Source organism: Malaya genurostris, chromosome 3 (assembly GCF_030247185.1).
Source record: "Malaya genurostris strain Urasoe2022 chromosome 3, Malgen_1.1, whole genome shotgun sequence".
NCBI classification, from domain to species: Eukaryota; Metazoa; Arthropoda; class Insecta; order Diptera; family Culicidae; genus Malaya; species Malaya genurostris.
Window position 1 is genome coordinate 229742075 of NC_080572.1, and position 12614 is coordinate 229754688.

A 12614-nucleotide genomic window follows, 5' to 3' on the forward strand; every position below is an offset into this window, starting at 1 on the left:
CATTTTTTGTAAATAAAGATATTAAATCAATTGCTGGAATTGGAGAGTGTAACATTTTTTTGGAAATGTCTCAATGCCGTCAAATGCTCTGGTGCAATGATGTCTTTCTCATATTGCTTAAACACATACTGAGTAAATTTGAAATTAATTGAAACAGTATTGAACTAAACTTACGCCAACAAAAAAAATCGAACTTTATTTTCACCACATGTTTTCTTGCGAAAGCTATGCTATGCGAAAGCTATGCATTTTTCCCATTTCTACACCTACTACCGAAAGCCACGTATAAGGAACTGAAGCCTTTTTTCACATCTTCATAAGTAATAAAGTGCTGCTTAGCAAGTAGTCTGATAGTCGGACGGGGTCAAGTCTGGGGATGTGATGTAATGCTTGATTCAATTTCATCATTTGCTGTCGGTAGCAAAGGATAGACTCTTGATTTTCTGTGCTTGGGAACCTCAGAATAGATCCATTTCTCATCACCTGTTATGATCCGGTATGACGAGAAAACAAAACTTCACTCATCGTTTTCCGCTTCCCCTACTGTCTGTCATTCATCTCACAAGAAATCCATTTTCCGCCTTTTGAATCTTTCCCATGCCATGTAGAAATGGCTGGGCCACAAACGTTAACCTCTTCGTTATTTGCTCTTGAACTTGGGTATTTTCTTCGTTCAACAATCCTTGCAATTCGTTTTATTAAAAGTTTTTGAGTCGAACTGTGTGTTCGAACTGTGTGTTCACACTAAATGCCCCACTTTTAAATCGTTCAAACGTCGTAAACTTCAACAAGAATTCGATGGAATTCAGCAGTACTTTCTTTCTCTAAGCAAAGTAAAGAATCAACACTTCCACAAATGCTCTTTACTTTTCACTTCACTAAAAGTATAATTACTTGGAGCCAGTGTTGGTGATTGCCGAAAATTTAACAGAAGCTGCTATATTGCTATCTATATTGTATACGACATTTTCAATCCGGTAGAAGATGCTACAAGAACTCGAGTCTCTTAATGCATGAACCGTGAGAGAATGTTGCTACATTTCTTCGCTCCACTTCATACTCTGAGTATTTAACGCCCTTAAAAAAATGTACAGTCTGATAATGATCGTTGCTGTGTGGATTTCCCCAAGAGAGAATCGCAAGTTGGCAATTATCGCAGAAAATCGAATCGATTATTCAACTTGATGATTCTCGTACTTGGTTGCAATATTTCAAAACCCTTGTGTGGAGCGTTCACAGACATTTTCATAGACACAACTTATACAAAGGCTATATGGCTATATGCACATAGTTAGAAGAAGCGGCAATAGTAACATGATTCTATCGCAATTATCCACTGCCCATACAGAATAGGATCGCGAAACGAGAATAAGTGACCGTTTGTTGCTTCAGAGAGAATCCCCACAGCAGCGTGCTAACCGTTGATTCTCAGCAATGTCATCGAGAGAAATTCGCTCTCGCACTGGTGTCTATTCTATGTTATTCTAGCCATGCCGGGCGTTTGTTGTTGCGATGATATCCGTATCTCTTTGATGGCACTGATTGAATCGTGTGAAAAGTTGCGAGCGATCGTTCTTTGATACGATAAAAGCCATCCTTGCTTGGAGCGTAATGTTACAGTAAGAAAAATTGCAAATGGTTTCGACGGTGAATTGATCGCTGTTTGGAATGATATCTCTTGAAAAAATCCTGCATTATTAGCTGGCAGACCTAGTACAGAAAAAAGTAATGAGTAATGTCTCAGACAAAACTTAATCGCTGTTTGGAATGATATCTCTTGAAAAAATCCTGCATTATTAGCTGGCAGACCTAGTACAGAAAAAAGTAATGAGTAATGTCTCAGACAAAACTGGAGGACGTGAATACGTATAAAACTGACATGCTTCTTTAACACTTCCGAACAAAGATAAACTCAAGATTACAGTGTACCATACGATCCATCGAAAAATATCGGACCAGTAATCGTGAACCAGTGAACTTGGTAATAGTGTAATTTTGTTGACCCTTCGTTAATAAGCGTCGATAAACATTTGAAAATGATGGTAAAATTCCTTAGCAACAAAACAAGTTTGAAAGGAAGTAAACATACCGCACAAAATATGTTGTAACATCCATTCACTTTAATGCTTCGTTAGATAAGAATATTGTAAATTGAACAGATTCTTAGCAAAAATTTCAATTGATTTTTGCTTTCCTGTTTCAAAATCCTCGATATGCAGCAAAATACCGCGATTTCTATCATATTGCAACTTAAGATTAATTCTACATTAACAAACATTGTCATAGTTACGACGCATGTAACAATTCGACGCTTGTTGTTTTGTTTCAAATAATAATTGAACTACAACTGCCGGTGAACCGAAATCATCGAAGGGTCCTATTTGAAGATACCCTTCGATCATAAAATTGCGATATCGCAGTTTTTGATTTTTGCGATAGTTGATTTAACTAATTTCTTTTTGATTCAACCAAAATGGTTTTTGATTTGCATATATTCACGTAGTAGAAAAATATGTTGTTTTGAATGCTGTCAAATACCGGAGACAGTTGAAAGCAAAACAATAATCGCAATGCAAAATCAACAACTTTTTTAGTTGAAATCTTCAAAATGTCAATGAAAACAACATCGATGGTTAAAGCGTTTGGGTGAAATTGTGTTCATTCGATTTGAGAATTTTATGATAACAAGTGTTTATCTAACAGCGGTGTTGTGATAAAGTTAACCTTGTTTGAGATGAAAAAGATTTGGTGACAAATTAGAAATTTTTGTGAATGATCATCTCGTAATCTTTCAGGTATGCGCAAAAATTTTATGCTTCAAATTCGATCATTATTTACTTCCAGCAGACTGTTTTACTTCCAGCTGATTGATACCGATGATGATGTTCATGCATTAGCAATAAAACGCTTTTTAACATGAATTTAAATCATAAAAGTAACAGGAGCGAAGGGTTTCAAACGCACAGAACGCGCTGCGATTGAATGGCGCGTTTGAATTGCCGTCGCTAAATTCCAATTCCCAGCGGTTGATGCACCCAAGCTCATATAAATTGACTAAAATTATCAGTGCATAACTTTAGTTCAACCGTTTGAAGGCATCATTTTAGGTAAATTTAATAATTTCGCTAATTTACTCGCCCCTCCGGGCACTTTTGCTGATTAAAAACGTTTTTCTACGTCAATCATTTCCGATCGAATCAGAAGTATTTTTTTTAGAATTTAGATCTTTACTGATCTCAAAACAAACAAACAAATAAAACCGATTTATTTTTCAGCTAACAGAATTTTGTTTCAATAACAACACCAGTTATTTCAACTAAAACATTTGTTGAAATTGAAAGGTATGTGTCCTCACTAATTGACAGCATTTTTTTTCAAACACTTGAATTAGTTGTTTCAACCATCGTTTCTGCTAATCGAAAAACAAAAATGACAGTTTAGTTAAAACAACAATCGATTAGTTGTACCAAATTTTAACCAATCGAATTCAGAAAATCAACTAATATTCTGGTTGAAATGGGATCGCGGGTGGTTCCGTGTAGACCATTCCATCTTGAGTTTATCCTCGTTTCTGAATATTGAGAATCCATTTTATTAGTAGATCGTGTGAATTTTGCAAATTTTACTACTTCGCTTTCAGAATTGTACAGGGTCCGGCACTCGAAGTGTAACCAATTAAAAAGGCCATAAATTCAGTTTGGAAAATTACTTTTACTTAATTCAAAGTACAAAATGTGTAAAAATAATACAAAATTCAGAATCAATTCACTTTTGCTCGATATGACCACCTTTTGCCTTGACTATGGCCTTGAGACGGTCAAAAAACGAATCGCAAGCTGCCGAATGTGACTTGCAGGTATTTAGGCCCACTCGCGGACAATAACTTTTTTCAGCGCCTCGAGACTGGTGTATCTTTTAGTTCGGACTTTGCTCTCCAAAATGGCCCAAAGAGAATAATCCATTGGATTCGCATCTGGTGAATTCGAGAGCCATTGTGTGGACGTGATGAAGTTCGGAACGTTGTTTTTCAGCCATTCTTGGTTCACTCGAGCTTTGTGAGACGGTGCCTAGTCCTGCTGAAACGTCCATGGTCTTCCACCGAAATGTTTGTCTGCCCACGGCTTCAAAGCAACCTCCAGAATACTTTCCCGATAATATGTCGCATTTACCTTGACGCCAGGCTCGATGAAAACGATTGGAGAGCGCCCATCTGCGGTTACAGCGGCCCAAACCATTATCTGTTGCGGGCGCTGCCTCCTGGTGGCCAATCGATGACTCAAATTCTCGTATGAATGGTCGGTCAAGTAAACCCTATCGTTTTGAGAGTTTACGAATTGCTCAATTGGAAAAATTTTCTCGTCAGAAAATACAATGTTCGGAAATTGACCGCTTTCGGCCAAACGAAGCAACTCCTTCGCTCTCTCAAGTCATCAAGTCAAGGCAAAAGGTGGTCATATCGAGCAAAAGTGAATTGATTCTGAATTTTGTATTATTTTTACACATTTTGTACTTTGAATTAAGTAAAAGTAATTTTCCAAACTGAATTTATGGCCTTTTTAATTTGTTACACTTCGAGTGCCGGACCCTGTAACGGTGCATCTATACCACAGACTAACAGACATGACAGCAGAGATGGCATTTCACCAGAGTGATACACGCTAGAGTCAGATTTTTGCCACACCGAGGATGAAAAAAACGAAGCACCGCACAAAGAGGAAAGCGCACTTCTTCTCAGTGTCGAATAGACAGCATTTGAGTGTGTGCTTGTGGTTAAAGCAGCTGGCGCGAGTGAAACACATTCTCTTCACATGAATCGCTCACACGCGCTCTCGTCTAAATACACCCAAGTGACCACTGGCGCGTGATGGTGAGCGAACACTTCTGTGAACTTCAATTAATAGAGAGTAGATCTGGCCTTGCTATGAAAAATTTGCAAGGAAAACCGAAAATTTTACGATAAATTGTTTTATTTTGCTGATTTTGCGTGTCCACGCTTCATCTACGAAAACCATACAGCCGAATGCTCACCGGCGTGTACACCTCTGTGAAAGTATCTGCATCCACCTCGGAGAATTTATTAGCTAATGCTCTAGCACTTTGGTGCGATTCAGTGGAAGAGGTAAAAGGAAATAAACAAACGCACTCATGATGCGTGTACACTTTACACAGCAGTGGTGTATAAATGTGAAAGAGAAGAGCTCTCGTTGAAGTTGTCAGTGCGAGGGGAGAAATTTTGCTTGCTCTTCGTCACACAGAGGAGATAGACATCTCTGCATGACAGTATAAGTAAATTCTTATAAAAAATTTTTTCGTGATGCACTAGTTCCACCTATATTGTACCAAACACCAATTATAATACGGAATGCTTCGCCTATTTTCGAAGGACACTTTTTGCATCGTGCGGTACACTGTCATGATACACTGTCAGAGTGACAATATACTTTAACGAGTTTTCTATAAAACTAGCAACACTGGAGTGTAAGAACAAGTTCACCATAGTTACTGTTTATTATAGTGCAAAATAAATAAACAAACGGTTTTTATCTGATAATCAAGATTACAAGCGAAATGTAAGTTAAACAATAATCTAGAATGATTAAGCAAACATGAATATACTACTAGCTGTATTGATATTTGTAGATTCGTAGGTGTTTGTGTTCATTTTTCTTCTTTTGAGCGAGTGCCAGTGATATTTAGACTGATTGTTGCAGTTTAATACAGCAACGATAAACATAAAAAACAAGTTTTTTGTGCACCGTAGCAACGTAGCGTTGCCAGAAACGCTCTCCTTCCACATTTTCAAACTATCGCAATAAAATGGAGATATATGCTAGGCTTACTTGTTCAGGCTGTGAACCAAACATTGGCGGTTCGTTTGTATGGGACTTAGAGGTATAATTATTTGTATTTGATTGTACTGCGCGAACTATTTACTATCGGTACACCCCTTGTGTGATAGTTTTTTTACTAGTTGATTTTCCCTCGTTTGACCGATCAGCTGCTTGCAGGGATGTCTGATTTCATCATAATATTTGAAAATGAATCGTCACAATACATTATTGGATTACGTTGATAATATATTTAACTTTTTTAGCGATATTAGAAGATAACCATTTATTTTTCTCTACGTTGTTCATCTGGACTATTTTTGATTGTGGTGGTAATTTTCACCCGAAATTAAATGGCGGCAGATCAGAAGCAAGTAAATATCGTAAAAAAGGGGTTCGATTTTGTATTGCATTGGAGGATGAGAAGTAGGCACAATTCTGTATATAGTTTTGGCAATATGTATTAAATCTGTATCCTGCATGAAATTCGTATGGACGTATACAAATCAATACATTACAGGAAATTCTGTATGAATTCTAACTCTGGTGGTAAATGAAAAAACCTGTTTTAAACTATCTAGTGGTGTAATGATGCCTTTCTCATATCAATCATATTATCATATATAATACTGTGGTATTCTTCAAAATAACTTTCTTCGATTCTTGAGAAAATAACCGAAATCGGTGTGTTTTTCTGTCTACTGAAAAAAACTATCAATTGGAGAAGATTTGAGGTCAATTTAGGAAACTTTTCAGAGTGGCGAAATGGTAGCGCGTATGCACGAAATGCATAAGAACGCAGGTTCGTGTCCTGTCTCTGAGCGTATCTTTTTCCAAAAATTCATCTTTTCTGTTGGTTTTTCTATCATTTGGCTTCTCCAATATATGTTTCCGCTCAGTCATTGCAAAAACTGATTCTAAACGATTTGTGGAATTTATCCAATGTTGAAACTCTTTGACCATAATTTAATTTTTTAACTCTGCAACTGGATTCAAGAACCAAATTCGAAATCTGCAACAGGTTCACAAATCATATGCAAAATTTATCTTTGGAACTCAGATCAAAAAATCAGGTCATAAATGTAGTTCCAGAATTATGGAACTGAACTCATGATCAGAAAATTCCGAATTTAATACTAGAACTGAATTCTAAACTTGAATTCCGAACCTTTACAAAAAAACTGAATTCAGTTCCAAAATCTATCTTCAGAATTTGTGTTCCAAATTTAGTTTCAACATGCAGATGCTGAATGCTGCAAATGAATTCTGAAACTTTCACAATTTCCAGAATTAAAACTTCAGAGAGTAAATGATTTGATTATTGACTGAAGACTTTACTACATCCTGAATTTAGCTAATGAATTCTGAGGATGAAATCCTAAATCTCAATTTCTAACTCGAGTCCCGAACATAAATTTAAGAACTAAATTCAAAATCTAGTCAAGAACCCAATTCCAGAATCAGGAATTATGATTCAATCCCAGAGTCATAGTTTTTAATTCAGAACTTGTTAATATGGAACTATATTCTGAAACTGAGGGCAGGACCAAAGACATCATATTAACAAGCTATCCAGCTCTCACATTTCCCGAACAAATCTTTGGCAACATCCTTTTTTGCGTACATGGTGCCCTCAGGCGAGTCCGCATCGAATCTCGTACAGACCCAGTAAATCCGAACATCGGACGCATCGTGCACGAAAGCTTTTGATTGCGTTTCGAGCTTACATAGTGTATCGGTAGAACAAAAGAGTGAAGATATACCAAAGCAGAGAGCGGATGTCTGATACTCAGGGGATGGGATATATCGGGGTTGGATTTCCAACCCCGAACATAGGGCCAGAGTTTTCCTGGCCCTAAGAGGCGAATGACCATAAGGTCAAAGCCTATATGATCGAAACAAAAGAATGTATTTCACACCCTATCGGGAGACGTCGGCTCGAAAATGCCTTGTTTGATGTTCCCTCGCTCTGCTTCTCTAGCGATACATAATGTAAACATAAAGCTTTTTTAGGTCAGCGCGGTTGATGCAAATGGTGCAGAATTGTCCGATGACGGGCCGATCGAAGCGCTACGATCGGCCCTATATCGTGCTCAATCGGTCCGATAATCGGACCGATGATCGGACTTATGCGGGTCTACAAATTTCACTGGGGAAGTAGGGGAAAGAAATGTCAAATTCGTGCGCGCCAAAAAAGCAGCACTGTTCACTCATACAATTGACATGATATGTTGAATGTGATGCCGTGCGATGGCGTTGCTGAACTGAAGATTAAGATCGCTTTAAGGTGACAGGGTTTGGCAGGACCTAATTGCGGTGCGTTTTTAAGTGAATACAATATTTAATTACAATTGTTATCTTATAAACTACAAGTTAGTAATGACTTACGTCTACAGTATTATACATTTTACTGTCGCGTTAGCGTTGGGTGTTCAGTCACAAGTGGTGACTTTTAAACTCTATTATCAGGTGTAGGTTTTTTTTTAAATTAAAAGCTTTATTGAGAAAAAGTGCTTACAGATGTATTATTCAAAGTATTGTCCGTCGCTAGCGACAACTTTCTCTCATCTTTCCGACAATTTTCGGATCCCGGCTCGAAAAAGGTGTCCTTTTTGACGCTATCCATGAAGCAATCCATTTTTCCAACTCTTCGAAGAATTGAAAATGTTGATCTGCCAGACCGTGTGCCATCGAACGGAATAGGTGGAAGTCAGAAGGGGCGACAATTTGGAAATACAGCGTGTGGGGCAAGACTTCCCATTTAAGCCTTTCCAGGTACTTTTTTACCAATTTTGCGGCGTGAGGCCGAGCATTGTCGTGTTGGAGCATGACTTTACCATGTCGCTCTTGATATTGTGGCCGCTTTTCTTTTAGCGCGCGACTAAGGCGCATCAGTTGCGTTCGGTAGCGATTTCCTGTGATGGTTTCAGCCGGCTTTACGAACTCGTAGAAAATCACAACGAGCTGATCCCACCAAATACAAATTATAACCTTGGCGCCATGAATATTCGGTTTTGCTTCGACGATGTAGCTTGCCCGGGCTTTCCCTATGATTTTCTGCGTTTAGGATTATCGTATCGAACCAACTTTTCATCACCGGTTACGATTCGATGTGAAAACCCCTTACGATTTTATCTTTGAAGCAGTTGCTCACATACAAATAGACGGCGCTCGATGTCCCTCGGTTTCAACTCGTACGGCACCCAGTTTCCTTCTTTCTGAATTATGCCCAGGGCCTTGAGACGTTTTGAAATGGCTTGCTGACTCACACCCAACGACTCGGCAAGCTCTTTTTGGGTTTGGCATGAATATTCATCAAGCAATGCTTCTAGTTGTTCATCTTTGAAGGTTTTTTCTCTTCCATCACCATGTTTGTCCTCGACATCGAAATCACCATTTTTAAAACGTTGAAACCACTCCCGACACATTCTTTTACTCAGAGCAGCATTACCGTATGTTTTTGAGAGCATTCGATGCGCTTCAGCTGCATTTTTTTCGAATTGTAACAGAAAAGTAAAACTTCCAGCAAATGGCGAGAATTGGGCACATAAACAGACATTTTCGAGCGTGAATAATACTAAAACAAGAACTGTCACTGAAACGGCAATGACAATTCGTTGGGCACTGAACACACTTACTTTGAAGGCATTATCATTTATGTATTTTGAACAGCCTCAGCCGGTACAGCCACCTATCGGAAAACAGCGAAGCAAAGTTGTACACCTGATACATGATTTGGTTATTACCATTGAGCCATCATTTGCTTCCGCGATTCTGTAATTTTTGTAGGGTAAACTGTAGATTTACTTGTAGTGTGTAATTTACTTGTAATGTAATGGATAATGAACTTATATACTCACTAACTAATGTAGAGAACGAATCGATTCAATTGAAGATTGCATCGATTTTAGTCGGAATTTGCATATAATATTATGTGACATTACATCTAATAGTCCTATATTTGTGAGTCTTCAAAATCATTTTCAGAATTTTATTCTGAATCCATTTAAGCGTTTTCTTCCAGGAGGCACGCGTTCATATTATTCTTTCTCTCTTCGAAGATGTCATTAGTATGTCTGAGACATGCGTTTATTCTACTTTACTCTAACATGATGAATTTGCGCTTCTTATTTTCTCAACCCTGTAGGCTAGTCGGACTGTTCGGTTTTATATTCAAAGTTTTCATTGATTTGCGGTTTGTATCACAAAAAAATCATCTAGTAATCAATCAACCTGTCGACCATCAGTACTATTCCTTAAAAATCGATTTCTGAACTGTGACTAATATGATATAATGAAACAATAAAGCCATGTATAATATACATAACAAAAAATACAACGTTCTACCAAAAATAATTAGCATTTTCTTTCCACAAAATATGTTTATTGAAATAAAGAAAAACGATGGCTGCTATTATAATTTTGTTTGATATTTCAAAAAGCTTTCCGCAGTCAAATTGAAAGAACCACTATTATAGTCATTTCAAACAAAAACATGTGGAAAATCAGAACTAAATACAACCTAACATTTTAGTTTATTTCACAGTTAGTTAAACCAAACCAAAAATATGTTTGTGCAAAGTTTAACGTAAAATTCGATAGAAGTAACCTAAAAAAGGGTTGTTTACCTTTTTTTATATATATAAAAAATAGGTATAGAATTCGCTCGAACTTTCGAAAATTTTTCCGAGGCCCGGAGGGCCGAATGTCATATACCAATCGATTCAGCTCGACGAACTGAGCAAATGTCCGTGTGTGTGTATGTGTGTGTGTGTCTGTATGTCTGTTGTCAACTAAGAGGTCGAGATCTCAGAGATGGTTGGACCGATTTTGATGAAACTAGTCGCAAATGAAAGGTCTCCCCGTCACCCAGAACGCTATTGAATGGTTTTGAGATCGGATGTTTACTTTTTGAGTTATACGAAGTTTTATGTCAAAATTTTTAGTTTTTTGACAGTATCTGTCACATTTGATCTTGAAAACAGAATATGTTTCCAGACTTAGATTTCGCTCGGTAATACCTATCCAACAAGCCATAGATTGTTAAAATCCGTCCATTTTTTACGGAGATATCGATATTTTTTGTAAGCCTTATTCCAGTAGAAGGAATTTTGAGCGCTGTATGAAAATGCAATGCTTGGGAGCAACATGAAACACGATTTTTTATACTGTTACATATAATTGTTTCTAAGTATCAAAAAGACTGTGTACAGCATCCTTTTTTATGACAATTTGCCTCGGACCAATTTTAGTACGGTTCATTTTTGGCAACATAATCTTTCGAATATGGCATATGTAAACCAGATGATATCAGCATTTTTGAGTTGAAAGTTATTCCATAATTATTTTGATTTAAGCTACTTACAGCAATAAATGCTGGAAGAACATGACTTCCATATACCATACGACTCAGTTTGTCGAGATCAGCAAATGCGTGTGTGACAAATAAATTCACTCAATTTTCTCGGAGATGGTTAAACCGTTTTCTACAAACTCAGATTCATATGAAAAGTCGTATACTTCCAATCAAGGTTCCTGAATTACGTTTGGATCTGACTTCTTATTGCGGAACCACAGGATGAAACGAAATTAAAATAATGCAATTAATTTTTCTCGTAGATGGCTGAACCGACGACACGACCTGCCACTCGTCTATCAAAACTGTATCGTAAATTTAACTACCCCTCAGTAACTGGAAATGTCAAATCGAGAACGCTAGTGAATTTTTTTAAACTGGCAGCACAAGTTGATATATTATTGATTTTGAATAACAGTAACCATAACCTTGGTTACTGCATATCGAAGGCAAGATGAATGTAAACAAAATAAGTTTCAGATCGGTTATTATATTACGGAACATTTTAATGGATTTACCTACCTCGAGCGGAATGTAAAAATTGAGGAGTATGAGTTATGTCTTTTATAATGCCAAGTTCAAAATTCAGTCGTATGGACATTGGGATGAATAACTCACTGCTGACTTGAAACCGTTGTGTGATAACAGCTCAGCGCAAACCAACGAAGAAGACATGGAAATGACCGACAACGAGCCGAGCGAGGCTAGTGCTCTGCGGTACCTACATAACGTACGGTAGAATGATTTCTTTGTGGAATTCCACTAGTAATCCTTGAATAGTGGCCAACAAGGTGAAATACTGTTTCCACTGCTGCGCAATCAACCGACACAAAACAATTTTGATACCGGCATATTACACCGATACTACTGTAATGGTAATTGTTTCAAAACATACATATACCGGCCACAAGAGTGAGAAAAACTGCATCTTAGCAAGTTTTCCGTTACTGGAGGAAAGGTAAGATCAAATAGTGATTTTTTTCGGCTCTTTCTTTCGCGGCTCTCGAAAATGACAGTATGATAAAACTACGAAAGATCTACAGATGATATTGGGTGCAGGCAATTTAGTGACCATTTGTTATGAATCCTAACATCACGACAACAATTCTGTATCTCCCTATCCGATGACTTCGGATTCTGAGTATTTATACATATAGTTTAACCAATAAATACATATTTATGATGTTTCATCCATAGTTTCGATTAAATTCCGAAAATCGAGTTAATTTAAATGCATTTCTGCTTAATTTGGAAAAAGTTTAACACTAATAGAACTATTCCACCGCTTTCAAAACATGTTTATTTGTTTTGGGGTTCCTTGGTAACTAGTCCATAGCAACTTAAACAGTGTTGCTCGGGAAGATTATTTGTATCATTTACAAGGGGTCGCTAGATTTGTGGTAACTGTCGGTAAATCGTTAGCGAACAGT